The 16,589-nt window shown below is 35.9% G+C and overlaps 1 protein-coding gene across 1 annotated transcript in view; it reads left to right on the forward strand.

Moving 5' to 3' along the window:
- The first annotated feature begins 545 nt into the window (after nucleotides 1–545).
- LOC145678307 (uncharacterized) overlaps nucleotides 546–16,589 on the forward strand; it is a 95,525-nt gene continuing 79,481 nt past the window's right edge. Inside the window, exon 1 of the mRNA XM_081748327.1 lies at nucleotides 546–966. The gene's annotated coding sequence lies outside the window, so the exon portion shown is untranslated. The remainder of the gene's footprint in view (nucleotides 967–16,589) is intronic.

Genomic DNA, 16,589 nt, shown 5'->3' on the forward strand with positions numbered 1-16,589 from the left:
AAAATAGAAAGTTCTAGAAGGTTTAGGACAAAAACCTCCAAAGTTCAGTACCACAAACATTACCCTCAATGAACCTCACAGGAGGTGACATCGTCCAACGTGAACTCACCAATATAGCTGATAACGTAGAAAATAAGTATTTCCACAATAAAATAATGTTTATGTTTGCGGATATAAATCACTTCACTCAGTAAAAAGAGCATTATCTGGCATGTTAGTCAATTTCAGAATATTGACTCAACAAAGTGACAAAACAAAATATAGCTGACATATGACTCGAAGTGAAATGTGAAAAGTAGCAAGTAAGGGGAAAAAAGGCAGGACAAGGAATAAGGTGTAGACATGTGCAGGGTAAAGGACTTCTGCCATTGCATCTAGTTTAATGAACCAGAAAAGTATTACAAATTGCTTCAAAGAAGCTTGAGGCTACATTTCAAATATTCTTGAAGAAAGAAAAAAAATAAATGTAAGTGACATCCACCAGAATCGAACGACGGACTTCCGGGACCATATCTCTCATCATGTAACATGGCCGCCCCCAAAATAATGTTTTTAGTCCATGAATCGAGAAAATCGCAGAGTCTGGACGAAAAACATGGAATCTGAAAAAAACTAAACGAATTTTTAAATAACTGATATCCAAAATAAACACAAGATGAGATCGTAATACCAAAAATAACCTGTAGATGGCATCTTAATACAGGTAATCACGATAAGTGTACAAACCCAGAAACAATGGCGCTGGCATCTTGTAGAAGGAATCGGTCGTTCGATAATGCAATCTTCCGACTCCAAAGGAACTGGTTAGTATGAATCAGTAACGAATCGAAGACTCGCAGAGTCAAGCAAGATGATTCACAACTCCCTGGGAGTACACTTGGCATCAGCATGGAGGAAGAAAATAAAGAAAAAATATAATGAGTGGAAATATGTTGTTGCAAATTTATTATAAATGATTAAGATATGGTAAGTAAAAAAAACAGTAGTATATGTATATATATATTAATTTTTATAGAAATGATATCAAAAACATAAATTTTTAAATTAAACCTAGTACAATAAAAAAAATAGTTTAAGTGCAAGGAGATGAGAAAGCACACTTCGATAAAAGTAAACACGCTATAATATAGGTTGTAATTTAAAATATATTTATATTTAAATGCATTGAGAAAAGAATAAAGGGAAATCAAGTGACAATCAGCAAAGTAAAACTGAAAACAACAGGGGAAAGGTAAATCTTAAAGTGCAAATGGTCCTAGCACTAAACAGTAGGGAGGGAGGGATGTTATATTATGCAAGGAAGTAAATAGTGCAAAGAGAATGTAAAATATATTAAGCATATTTAAAAAAAAAACTCTAATTGAAGAAAATCACTCTAATTTGGTGTACGGGCTAACTAGCTAACCAAAGAAGATAGAAGATGGGGGAGGGGATTAAAAAAAAACTGTGAAAGGGTTTCAACTCTCAATCCTCGAAAAAGAAAAACTTGAGGTGTTTTAAGTCTCAAGTGACCGAAGAATACAGGTTTATAGCGACCTGGGCTCGCTTGTGAGGGTGGAGAGAGTAGAACGAAAGACCATTACCACTGCTATATCTAACTAAACACGGACTAATTCGAAGAACTGTAGCAATATGTGATAATAAGTCCAGGAAATACCAGCGTAAAATAATCAGCAAACTGTCCGTAAAATAAAAGAAAATACATCCATTTTTCTGCAATATGCTGGGAACAAATTCAAATTCTGCATCCATAATATCACTGTTAACAGAAGGTAGCGTAAAATCGAAGAAAACATATCGTAGTAGTCCAAACATAATGTCCAGTATATCATTATCCAAGTAGTAGATTTTATCTCGAGGATGGCGAAATCCAAATTGAAAGGTTATGTTGTATAACACAAATTTTATATTCACATATAAACAGTGCGTAAATAAATTAGTTATTTTGTTCCCCAAAAAGTATACACCAAAACCACCAAAAACATTAATATTTGTACATTTCCGTAGATTCACTCAATTTGTAATCGTCCTGTAGAATCATTAATCGTTCACTTACTGTCTGTAGCAAATATCATATTTTAACACAGTTGTAAATATTGTCCATGTAAATAACACAACTAACTAACTTCTTCGTCGCAAAAAAATAATATATTCACCATACTAAGTTTCACATTAACTATAATAAAGTATTAGTTCCGTAGAATTGTTCTTAAGGTATTTCTTCACTTTTCTGGTAGCAAACTAGTATACGTGGAACAAAATCCAAAATTGTCCGTCAACGAAACAATACAATGTCGTCATAGGTCATAAAAATAACTAAATTCAATACTTCATAATAATTTTCACTAACTTTTGTTATTCTTTCCTCCTTTCTCTTTTAAACGCAAAATATAGTGCCAATAAAATAAAATATATGCATATATGTACATTTATATATATTATTCCTTAAAATCCACCACAAAATATAAAATATAGATAGTAAAATCCAAATGTTCATAAGAATGAATTAAATAATCAACAAAAACAATAAAATAGATGCAACTATAATAAATAAGAGCAAAATGTTAAAACAGGTTAATAATACGTAGTATAATCATTCAAATATGACACATACATAGGGATATTGGAAGATGATCGTGCATTTTCGGTGTTAGAAGTAGCAGGGGGAGGAGGGGGTGGCAAGCTTGAAGCACGAACAAGGTGAGGGTTTCTTCGAACAACAACACGTCGTTTGTACAGCTTAAACAGTAAGAAAAGGGCCAATAAAAGTAAAGTAATCTCAATAATGTGGACTACAATCCATAAAACGTCTTGATCCAATGAAATCTTTTCAGCTCTTGCACTACGAAAGCACAATGCACATAAGAAAAATCCTTGGCGGTGTAATAAATATGCAACCGCGACAGACAAAATGACATTCCATATCATAAGAAAAATTGGAATAAAATTTTCTCTATAATATATGGGCTTATAAGGGACAATAGGAGCCACAGAATAACTAGAAATGTTTAAATGAGGTACAGAAAATCTCCAATTAAGGTTCAATAAATTTGAGGAGTTAAAAACTTCATGAGACTTAAATCGTTGATTTAAATGAATAAAATTATTAGAAGCGAGAAATGCAGGGAACAAATGGAGAACTGTTGGGGAAACAGCATTAGGTTGAAAACATGGAAATACAGCTTTAGCAAATAGGTGGGCGTTTACTTTTAAAAGCATGTTGCAAGGTAGCGAAATCAAAAGAGAACCAAATCTTGCTTTTTCTGAAATGTCCATTAAAGTTGTATTAGCACCAGTAATCAATTGCACAGTAGAAGGTGGGTGAGTAAGAACATACGTGTGTGGTTTCAATTCCAAAAGTTGAGACTGCGTATTATCTCGGCATACATATGAACACGTAGAAATAATGTCATGAACTGTAGTTCCGAAAAACCCATTAAATATGCAACGTGCTAACTGTGAGGATACAGCTATATGAGAAGGAATTTTACATAAGTTAGAAACTTGAAGGTTACAAGAAAGTAAATCTGAACCAACTAAAGGTAGGGCCAAAACTTGTGATTGAAACACAACATAACTTGGTTCCAAGTTAATAGAGCAAGTCTGATTGTGGTAGCCGAAAGGTATCGCTTTAACAGAATACAACTTAAACAAAATGTCACGTTCTCTAAGAGGTACTTTAAGTTGAGCATAAATGTAAGTATCAGTGATTGTGCAGGATAATAATTTCACAGAGTAATACACATCAATATCAGAAGACGGTATCGCAAGTACCATTCGATGGGTAAACAAAGATTCTTCCAATAAACGTAACTGGGCTTCCAACACATCGTAGGGAACTAAAGTTGGGTCTAATTTTCCCAAGCGGCAACTTTGAACAGCTGTTTCATATTTTTGTAATTCTACCATCTTTAAAATATGCATAGCTAATTGATATATCTCGCCCAAAAGCGAAAAAAGTTGAAGTTGATTTCTATCAGAAAGGCTTTGCAATGATTTAGCTAAAATTTTGGATTGGTCAAGTAGCGTTTTCGAAAATACTTCCATCTTTTGAAAATTCTGGCCTAATTTTGATTGAAATTTTAAGAGTTCCGTAGAAGCATTATGAATATAAATAGAATTATGTAGTAATTGCTGACGAAGCTGTAAAACAGTTTCTTCCAATTTATCTTGTTTTTTCTGATAGGATGATAGTTGACCTTGCGTAGCTACACCACAACAATAGGAGAAAAGATTTCCTACAAACCCTAATAAAGCACGTTTAGAACGAGAACCTTCCTTATGCCTATACGGTTCGTTGATAGTCAACAAGTTATTTGCTAGGTGAGAATGTAGGGCATCCAAAGATGAGGCTAGACTACACGTCTGTATCGGGTAAGAGGAATTATCGGCACAATGTAAATCTTTAAACATAGATGAAGCAGGAATAGCCTGCGGAAATTCAAAACTTACATTAAAAAAAAGTGGGGCTGAGTGTTGATAAAGAACTTGCCCATGCAGTTCATTAAAATAGAATCCACTCGATATGGATACCTCTAAGTTTGATGAAACATATGCTACAAAGAAGCACAGGATCATCTGAAAGTATAATACAAAGAAACATACAAAATATAAAAACAAAAGAAAACTATTCCCTTAATATTACGATAATAATACAGTATAAATGCATAATTATTAAAAAAAAATCTACAATGTTTTCTCTTAAATAAGCTAAATCCAAGTTCGTTAGTGAAATAAAATACACCTGTTTAAAAAAATACTTGGAAAAAATAAGTTTTTTTTTCAATAAACTAACATATATATGTCTCAATTCTTTATTATTATTCCCTCTCTTCACATTAAATACGTAATTATTAAGTATCGAAGCCACACTAAATAGTATCAAACAACAAGCATCCAATATAAAATATAATAAAATATAAAATCATGTCATAATTCAGGTAAAATAAATAAATTAAGAATCCTAGGATTAGTCATGTCCATGAAAAATCAAAATTAGTAAAAGAAATCACAATAGGGATTTTTGAGCTCATAACTATGTAAATAATGTATTCTGAGTAAATAACAGTAGTTCAGGTAAATAAAGTATCAAAGATACAAAATCCATTTAATTGCAGATGGTGTTGGCAATTCACAAATTAGGCGTTAAGTCAAAATATGTCAAATTAGGGAATAAATAGTATCCAATGTAATACTATCAATATGTCAAATATTAGTTCATATGCGCATATGGAAAGAAAAAAAAAATCCCAAATAATCAATTATGGATGGCCATTCCGTAATTGAAGGGAAAACGTCTAACAGAGATTAAATGTAAATTATCTCAGCGAGAGAAAAAAAAACACAGTCTAATCAAGGCTTTTTTTTTTTAACGGAGATATTCCTTTATATGTCTTATCTAGAATAAACTAAGCAGACTTATATTCAGTCATAGGAAAATAGATGGAAATATTGTCATAATAGAGATCTTTGTTGTCTTTGTCAAAAACGCAGAAAACAATTCGGTCAAAATCAGCTAAATTTTTCTCCAAAACATTACGTACTGTTGACAAAGCAATCTTCATAGCTTCAGTTTTGTCAAAATGAAATGCGCCTGTTCCTAAACATGGAATACTCAAAGTTCTATAATTGTTTTCGATAGCTCGCTGACAACAGTTGACATAACATTGACGTAAAATACGCTTATTGTTATCTCTTGGCGCACATGTAAATAAAACAATATCTGCTGGCAAGTTGAAACCAGGAGAAATTTTAACCTCACCAGGTTTCAAAGAACCCAGTTTTACACAAACTTCTCGTAATTGTGGCCCGGCTGCAAAATGCAAAGCACCGTCCACTCCTGAAAGAGGTGTTAAAGTTTCATTTGCAGCATTAACGACTGCATCACACTTCAGTGTGGCAATATTTCCATGATAAATACTAATTTTATCGTTAATTTCCTCATTATAATTATACAACGGTTTTTTCACCGGAAATCTATATTTCATTTGAGTAATAGTTGGTAACTTTAACACGTCGACCACAGCAAAACTTTCAGTAAATGGTTCAGATTCTATTGTTAATGCAGCATGATTAGATTCATTGGGTCGTTGATCTTCCGAGTCAGGAACACAATTACTAGCATGAAACACTTCTTCATCTTCTTCGTTCGGTGTGACATCTGGGTAATAGGGCTTCAATCGTGTAATGGCTATCGATTCGATCTTTTCCCTGCCTTTCGAAGTTTTATATTTAACAAAATAAGAATTAGCGTTGTCCTTTCGAACAACTATTGCTGGACCAAAGAAAACTCCTGAAAATGCTCTGGCGTGGCCACGACGTCTAGTTGGATCATAAATCCACACGCGTTGACCCTCATTATACGTCACTGTTGTATGATGTTTCTCATATGACTTTTGTGATGTCCGAAACCTATCAAATAATTTATCCTGTGCTTTCTCTCTGATGTCGTGAAGGGTTATTAAACGTTCTTCGTTGGAAATATGAAAACAAGGTCCATTTATAATCGCTTGATGTTCTAAGTATGGTTCAAATCCATGAAGAAGATAAAATGGACTGTAAGATGTGGATTGATTCACAGTCACATTTTGAGAAAAGGTCACAGCAGAAACATGCTCTACCCAACTTCCATGGTTCATGGGATCCACTTTCCTTTTTAACAACGCTTCCAAATTCCGGACCATAACTTCCGTAAGACCATTCGTTTGATGATAGTATGGATTTATAAAATTCATCCTTATGTCCAAAATATTGCATAATTCCTGAAATAGGGAACCAGTAAATGCCGTTGATCTGTCCAGTACAATTTCTTTACAAAGGCCAAATCGAAGTATTACGTGATTATAAAGAAAATCAGCTAAAGTTGCTGCTGTCTGGTCACCAATAGTAGCAGTAACAACATATCTTGTATTATGATCAACTGCAATTGCTAAATATTTGTGACGTAAAATATTAGCGTCTGAGTATGGCCCACTTACATCTAATCCCAGGCGATAGAAGGGGGCCACCGATGGCATCATCTGAAGAGTTCCTGGAGGCGATCCTGGGACTTTCTTGTGGCGTTGACATACTTCGCACTGGCGGCACCGGGCAGCAATAAATTTCTTCATATGAGGAAAATATACAGTTCTCAGTAACAACTGGTATGTCTTGGAAAAACCAGAATGTGACGATCCCAACGTTGAAGTGTGTGCGGAAAAAAATACTTTTTCACGAAGAGTAGCTGGAATAACAACAAGACACTGTGGGCCAGATGGACCACGATGTTTACGATAAAGAATTCCATCTTTCATTTCATAACGCAACGCATGCCGTTCCGTGGTGTAATCCTGTAGATTTTGCCCTTCTAAAAACAAAATGATATCCTTGAAATATGGGTCCTTTCGCTGTTCTTCTTTCAATGTGTCATCAATTTCGATGTGGAAAACTCGCGGATCTTCAAGATTTTTCTGTTCGTCGTCGATGTCTCGAGGCGCTAACACATTTCTTGACAAACTGTCTACCAAAGTGTTCGACTTGCCAGGAATGTGTGAAATAGTATAGTTATACTGCTCTAATTCAGCGAGAATCCGTGCAAATTTAGCCACATTTTTCGTCTGACGAAGATACGTTAAGGCCTTACAGTCGGTTCGTAAATAAAAATGTCTACCTAATAAAAAGTAGCGAAAGCGTCGAAGAGTAAAGATCAATGCAGCTAATTCAAGTTCAAAAGGATGATATTTCTTTTCATGGGGACCCACAGCACGACTACAAAACGCAATAGGAACCAATGGAGCGTCTGTTTCGTCACTTTCAGGTTGTAGGATGCATCCAGAAAATCCATGGACACTGGCATCTGTATAAACAAATACGTCTCTATGCGGGTGAAATTGCATAAGAGTTGGAGCTGAACAAATGGCATCCTTAAGCCGCTCAAATGCCTGCTGCTGGACCGCAGTCCACTTAAATGGAACATCCTTTTTAAGCAGTTTTTGTAAATCTTCAGTTAAAGTTGAAAACTTGTCTATATAATTTCGCACAAAAGAACACAGTCCTAAAAAACTCTTCAGTTGTTTCTGAGTTCTCGGGCGCTTGTAATTTCGAATGGAATCCGTAATGCGATCAGAGATCGACACACCATGACAAGAAATAGTATGCCCAAGAAGTTCTAAAGAAAAGTGTCCTAACTTTGTTTTTTCTGGAGAAAGTTTTAGACCTCTACTTCTCAATCTCTCGAATAACTTTCGAGTGGTTTCAATAACTTCATCAATCGTATCCGATCCCCACACTATGTCATCAAGATAATAATACACGGAATATTTCTCCAAACCAGCAAGCGTTAACTTCATCAGATCGTTCAAAGCAGCTGGGGAAGTAATGCACCCTTGTGGTAACGAACAAAAACAATACTGCTGGTCACCAGGAATCGAAAATGCAGTATATAATTGACTCTTTTCAGTCAATTTCACTTGAAAAAAACCGCTCGAGAGGTCACTAATATTTATATACTTTTTTCCACTAGAACGTACCAAAATGTCTTGAATAGGTGGCACGGGAAAGACGGTGGGTACAATACAAGCGTTCAACTGCCTAAGATCAGCAATAAATCTATAAGATCCATTTTTCTTACGAACTAAAATGATTGGGCTGTTGTAAGGGCTACTACATTTTTTAATAACCTTTTGTTTAAGTAACTGCTGCACTTGTTCATTAACAGCTTCACGTAAATGATACGGAATAGTGTATTGACGGACGTTTATTGGCTGGTCAGTTTTTAGTTGAATTTCATGCTCATAGTCGCGGGCTTGAGAGAAATCGTCCGGGGACCAACTAAAAACATCTTTAAATTCCGTTATTAGATCATAAAAACGTTGTTTTTCACTATCTGACAGTTCAGGATTCACATTTACTCTAGTACAGTCAAACTGATCAGTTTTAGTTGGTTGAGGACCATTTTCAAGCGTAAGGTTAGTACACAAATGTTCTTCCCTATCTTCTACCGCATTACCTAAGATCTTATTGCGCCATAAAAGAAATCGCTTCTTGGTGGGGTTAGTTACCCAAATATGTGAATTAATACTATCCACATATGACTCTTGCACTAACAAATTGACAGTACTTGCTAAAAACTTGTTAGGTTGCAACCAATTTCTAGAACCCACTAAATCAAAACATTTGGTGACTGGAACACACGTTTTTGTACGGGGTGGCAACCAAACGGAAGACAAAACCTTAAAAACTGGTGTGATTAAAGTTGCAAATTCATGAGACACATAATTAACATGAGGAGAAGTTGGCAACGTTGATGGCGGAATTTTTCCGAACCTTGTAACTTCTAAAGTCAAATCATTCTGATCTAAATTAGCCTTGTGTGCAAGCAAAAAATCCTGTCCAAGAAGTGGAGGATGTGTATACGTAGGAACTACTCTAAATGGATGACAAAAAATATGCGATCCCAACCGGAATCGAACTAGAGCTATCTTATTAACTGACAAAGTGTTCCCCGTAACTCCTTTTAAAAATGAACGCGTGCCCATTAACTTAGCACCACGTGGAACCATGTGAGAGCCTATACACGAAATCTGAGAACCAGAATCAAGAAGAATAGGGCCCTCTTGTCCACTTATAATAGCGTTAATATGTGGTAGAGTTCGTTCTATGTATATAGGGACTTTAACACGCTTAAGAGTCAATGGCCCTTCATCATCAACCCTGTGTACTAGTTTAAATTGCTCCTACAATGCTGAGCAAAATGATTCTCTTTGCCACATTTGTGACAAATTACAGGACGTCTATTGAAATTCCGTGAATTGCCACTATTATTGTGATCACGAGACTCACTGTGTTGTGATCTCTGGCCATTCCCCCTACGAGAGGAAAAGTTACGTCTAAAGTTGTTATTATTATTATTACGTCTAAATGAGTTGCGCTGGTCAGTATTTTTTTCACTCTCATCCACTTTTAGAGTAAGCTGATTTAGCTGTTTCTGAATTGCAGCTAACTGATCTTTGTACTCTTCTCTCGTCTGTGAAGCGGAAACAGGAGAGTTCAAAGTCCGAGTCGGAACTTGAGAAGGCTGAGTTTGCACTAAATGTGTTTGTTGCACAGCTGTAGTCTCCGGAGGATTTAACTGAATCGAAGAATTTGCTAGGAATGGATTTTTCTTCATGATTTTCTCTATTGCTTTACGTTCAAGCAACACACGAGCTTTTTCTTCCTCAAGTAAATCTTGAAGCAATGCTTCCACAGTATCGTATTTCTTCTTTATTGCTAACCGCATGTATTCAGGAATAAGTCCGTCTATAATGAGCTGAATTTGTTTCGAAACCGGAGCATCTTTGTCATTACGAAGTATAAGGTTTCTCTTAGCATATACGTACGAAACTACAGATTCAGTCTCATTCTGCTCACGTGCCCTCATTTCCTGTTCCGTTAACTGAGGTAACAAAGAATTCTTAAATGCATCAAGAAACCTTTGTTTAAATTGCGCGTATGTCATATCAGGGAAGTCTGACTGTTTCGAAAGTGTGTCAAACCAATAACCCGCAGGACCTTTCATCAAAGAACCTAAAATCCACTTCTTTTTCAAATCCGACCAGTTATTCACCTGGGCTAATATTTCAAAATGATCAACATATCTCTCTACATCATCGCCTATCCGCCCATAAAATGGTTCTGGCCTGAGAATATGTGACAAAACCCCTATGTTATCTGTCTGTCCACCTTCAGCCATGTCTGATTGAAAGAAACCGTCACTATTCTGAAAAACCGAAACAGAGGGATCTTCTATACTAGATAGCGAGTGGGAAAACCGTAAATTTTCTTTAAGCTTATCTAAACACTTTCTTGTAAAATGAACACGTCCAGGAGAAGAGGAAGCAATAGGTTCAAAAAATTCAGTTATATCTAATTCATCACTAATGTTATAGCCTTCTGCAAAATGACGCAACATAAAAATATACTAATTATAAGCACAAATTAAATATAGCATATTAAAATTACTTTACACCAAACCACCAGACCAATTTCTGCTAGAATTCAATTACGTAGAGCTGCAAGGTACTACAGAGAAAGAAAAAAAAAACACAGCATCAATTCCACCATGTTGCATCACCGTACATAGAGTAGGAATGCACTGAAGGCAACCTAATACAGTAAGAAAATTGTTGCCCAACAGATTGGGGATGTTGTCTCCACCACCAGCTTTTATGAAAAGCTGGAAACATGAATAATTAAATTGTATAATTCTTTTATGTAATGCAAAAGATACTAAATTTTGGATGTAGCTTTAACAGGGTTAATGTTGTAATAATAAATGAAATACACAAAATACATATTTCAAAAGATGCAGCAGAATTTGGGTAGGTAGACTAGAATGTTAGGTCTTGAAGAATTGCAGTGGTTTTAAATGTAAAGTTCCTTCAATATGTCAGCTAATTACAATACCTTCAAGTATCGAAGTGTCTCCATGACGTGTCGTTTAACGATGTTTTCTCCGTCAAAATCTTACTCCCACTTCCTCGATAAACTCGGTGTTCGTGGTTTTATTCAGAGGCTGGTTTTACAAAACCCAACCCCTTTTTCTTCTTCTCTCCATAAAAGGCAACAAAACTTAAATGTTCGAGAACACCCACAGTCACGTTGTCTTGACGTAAAATAGAAAGTTCTAGAAGGTTTAGGACAAAAACCTCCAAAGTTCAGTACCACAAACATTACCCTCAATGAACCTCACAGGAGGTGACATCGTCCAACGTGAACTCACCAATATAGCTGATAACGTAGAAAATAAGTATTTCCACAATAAAATAATGTTTATGTTTGCGGATATAAATCACTTCACTCAGTAAAAAGAGCATTATCTGGCATGTTAGTCAATTTCAGAATATTGACTCAACAAAGTGACAAAACAAAATATAGCTGACATATGACTCGAAGTGAAATGTGAAAAGTAGCAAGTAAGGGGAAAAAAGGCAGGACAAGGAATAAGGTGTAGACATGTGCAGGGTAAAGGACTTCTGCCATTGCATCTAGTTTAATGAACCAGAAAAGTATTACAAATTGCTTCAAAGAAGCTTGAGGCTACATTTCAAATATTCTTGAAGAAAGAAAAAAAATAAATGTAAGTGACATCCACCAGAATCGAACGACGGACTTCCGGGACCATATCTCTCATCATGTAACACTTCACAGTTCGGGACAGCGAGGAGAAATTTATTTGAGGGTAATTATTGCACGTCTCTTTTCCGAAAAAAAAAAAGAACGAACCAGGGCACTTGGAATGCATTATTACTATGTTTAGTTGCACTGTATATTGTATTTGCAATGACTCAATTGTGAGACATTTGCGTTTTTCTTATCCTCTCCCTAAAATGTTGCTTTTTTTTAAAAAAAAAAAAAAAAGTTAAGCATAGGTAAACACTAGTATCAACCCTAGCATGATTACTTTATCTCTTTAATTTATGTTGTTTCGCGTAAAAGAAACAGATTTTAAATTGGACAAATGTATATTTTAGCAACTCTCGGAGATGAATTTAGTGCCATGTTGCCAATAATAGCGATAAGTCCTTAAATCTAGCGGATATTGAAGCAGATAGCGACATTTTTCGAAAAGCGACTGACTCTTTTTTTTTTTTTTTTTTATAGAGACTTTAAAATATGTTGGCGACAAAACTGGCGAATTCGTCCAGTGCTTTGCTTTTTAAAAATGTCAATATTATTTACTGAGCGATTGTCAAAAGATTGATGACGTTGCCACCTGAACTTACCATGTCAGACATATTCGGGACTTTCCTTATGGTTTGTTAGAACTAAAAACATAACCTCTTGGCAATGGTACTGGTGCGTCATATCAATTGACACTTCACAGTTCGTGACTAGGCGAGGGCAAAATTAATTACAGTTGATTTTTGCACGATCGTTTTCTAAACAGAAGAAGGCAGTGGTGGTTGAACTTTCTTAGAAGGGAAGAAAAAGGAAACAATCTTAAAGAGACCAATATATTTTTAAAAAAGAATTGCACATTTGACAATTCTTATAATACTAAGTCCTATTACCAAGTATTTTTATATTATTATTATTATTATTATTATTATTATTATTATACTTGTTCCTACTTTGGTGCAATGATTCTCTGAAGCGAAGTAAAATTTTCACGTATCGGTTTGTTTCTAATAAAACTCTTTCAAAACAACCACAATTTTCTTTTTCATTCCTAAGATTAAGCATCATATCATGGACCGAAGATAACTTTCAGGAGGCTGCATCTCTCCCACAAGCAGAGTTTGCACATCACTGAATTAGAGATTTCAAATCAAATTTTGACTGTGTAATTGCACTGGGTACTGTGTAGTGCATAGTATTGTATAATTAAAAAATTAAAGTGACTAAAATGTGCCATATGTGTGTGTGTTTGTTTTTTTCTTTTTTTCTTTTTTTTATTCCACATCAAAAGTACCATGTTCCTAAATTAACAGGGGTAAATTCTAGTGCTGTCGAATTTTTGTGATATTTGCGGTTTTCGGATTTTGACAAAACCAGTTTTCAGAAAACCGAAACCGCAAAAACGATTTTCAAAATCGAAACCGCAAATGCGGTTTTATAAACGAAACCATGTTTGTCCTTTTCAAAGCAGAAACAATGTTTGCTGTTTTTAATTACACCTTTTAACAATTGTGAAAGCATCTATCAATCGAGACAATTGTATTGATTTATATGTGTTTTTTACTTTTTTTATTTGCTCCAAAATTATTATGGTAATATCTGCAGCACTGTGTGAAAGGGATAGTTCGATGGTTGTACACTTATGTCCAAAATTATTGTCGAATGTCTATAAATATGTTGTTGTAGGAATATAATTTAATAACGAATTCGCCCGGTATTTCTTACAATGTCACTATGTGTATAATCGGCATAGACATGTATATAGCCAATTTCATGCCAAAAGAGAAGCAAACAAGAACAATAACACGAAAATAAAATGTTATTGTCCATTTAGCAACATTGGACCGTATGCAGAGTCATTTTGACGTGTGATTAGTGCCATACTAAAGAGTTCGACTAACATAAGATTCCTGTAGTAGTCAGGCCTTTAGTATGACGCTAATCATGTCTCAAAACGACTCTGAATAAGGCGGATTTTGTTTTACTCGTTCTAACTTTCACATTTATAATACTTTTCTTATGAAATTTACCACAAATATACATTTCTCGATTATACACATAGTATCAGTGTTAAAAGTACCCTGTAAAATCATTATCAAATTATATTCTTACAAGAAGACAGTTATAGATATGCGACAATCATTTTGAACATGAGTGTACAAGTCACAGCTAAGTTAGGGTTGCCATATTTTAAAACCAGAAAAGAGGGGGTTTCTAAACCGTAAGTACTGATGTGAACTTGTGTGTTACAAATACTGACCTGGGATCCTTCGCACTTTCTTTCTTTCTTTCTTTCTTTTTTTTTTTTTTTTTTTTTTTTTTTTAGTTATTTCTTTGATGACACTTCCAATGTACTTTTCGGCTGCAGGGAAGCAAACTTGACCCCGCCTGATTTTCACACATTTTGTAAATTAGAGTACGAGGAACACGAATCTGAAGGAATTTTGACATTTCGAATGTCGGAACTCGAAATATTCGAACATAAAGCGACCATGGAAGCAAACTGGACCCCACCTGATTTTTATATATTTTGTAAAGCAGACCACGAGGAACACGAATCTGAAGGGATTTTGACATCCCGAATTTCGGAACTCCAGATATTCGAACAAAGTGACCACGGAAGCAACAATGACCCCATTTGATTTTTATATATTTTGTATACTAGACCAAAATGAGCGATAATCTGAAGGAATTTTGACGTTCCGACTTCCCGAACTCGAAATACTAGAACTTATACAGTTGTATATAGTATTATAAAAGTAACGAAGAAAGTTCTGTCGCATTTTGACCTATCACCTTAGAGCATCGATATGTCACCTAAGACGTACCTGGAATCAAAAATAGTACCAAAGAGTATCAACGACCCTCTGCCAACGTACGGGATGGGCATGGATTCCTTCGCGTTAGAACTTGGTTTGCCGTGAAGCGAAGAAGGTATCAAGTGCACTTTGCACCTCTACTATGGAGTTGAACTGGAGTCCTCTAAGGTGAGTGTCCAAGGAATGGAACAGGTTATAATCGGACGGTGCAATGTCCGGGGAGTATGGCAGATGCAATAGTGTTTCCCATCCAAGGCGTAGGATGGGGTCCCGGGTCATTCTAGCCATGTAGGGCTTAGCGTTGTCCCGTAACGGTTCAACCCCTTAGCCATTTAAAAGTGCTGGCTCCAGCGTTTTGAGTTTTCTTGAACATGGTTCAACTGCTGACAGTAGACAGTTGCATTGATGTTCTACTCTGACCAGCCGGTAGCAGTTCCGGATGCACGATGTCGCGAGCAGTCCACACAGGAGGACTTTCTGCTGCATTACTAGTTTCAGCTGTTTTGGAACCGGTTAATTGGATTTTAACCAATGATGATGACGCCGTGGAGCTTCATACAGGACCCACTTCTCTTCACATATCAACATCCTGTCCAGAAATGGCTCCTTCTTCAGACGAGACAGCAAAGAAACACAGATGTCTGCTCGCGCAGCCTTCTGGCCCAAAGTCAAATCATGTAGGACCCATAGACTCAACTTGTAGTGCTTCCCAAGTTGATGGATGTGCTGCCGAATGGTTTCTCCACTCACATTGAATGTTAGCCCCAGTTCCTCACATGTCTGTCCACTGTTCGCCTCAATTGCTACCTGAAGATCTTAATTTTGTACATGTGTTGGTTTTCCGGCACGTGGTGCGTGTTTCGTGAGTGTTTTGTCACCGTCCTTAAACTTGCTAAACCACCTTTGCACTATCTGCGTGATCACGATACCCTGACGAAAGGCCTGAGATATCTTCCGTCCCGCTGCAGTGGCGTTTGACCCAAGTTTGAACTCGTACAGCATATACACCCTTATGACGCTCTGTGGTGGTTCCATATTCACTCTGTCCTTACATAGGTTCACATTGTAACTGAACTGCCACAACCAGGTAGAATGTTGGATATACCCACGCCAACAACTGACCTTCGCCTTATCTCCATTCGCATTCAACTCACGGCGTGAGGGCCAATTGAACACACACTTCCACAAAAAGCGATGGAACTTTTTAGGTTATCTTTATATATCTCACAGGACATAATATGTTTCGTATAGAGAATATTGTTTTTTTTATATATGGATACATAGCGTCTATATTAAACTTTAAGTTTCAATATCCCGAAATTCGAAATGTCAAAATTCCTTCAGATTCGTGTTCCTCGTGGTCTAATTTACGAAATATATAAAAATCAGGTGGGGTCCAGTTTGCTTCCCTGCAGCCGTAAATTCGCTTAGCGTATTATACATCGTCATACTTTTCCATCAAATATTGCATCAAATTTTTCTTTGATGGTAATTTGGTCAAATAAGTTGGCTAAAACTTTCGCATCTATTATAAACGATCAAATATAAAGATGAATATACTTGTTCATTTGTTTATATTTCTTGATTCAATTGTTAGGTTAGTTAAACGTATCTGTGTAATTTTATGGTAGT

Source organism: Thermobia domestica, chromosome 2, assembly GCF_964235325.1.
Source record: "Thermobia domestica chromosome 2, izTheDome1.hap1.1, whole genome shotgun sequence".
Taxonomy (NCBI): domain Eukaryota; kingdom Metazoa; phylum Arthropoda; class Insecta; order Zygentoma; family Lepismatidae; genus Thermobia; species Thermobia domestica.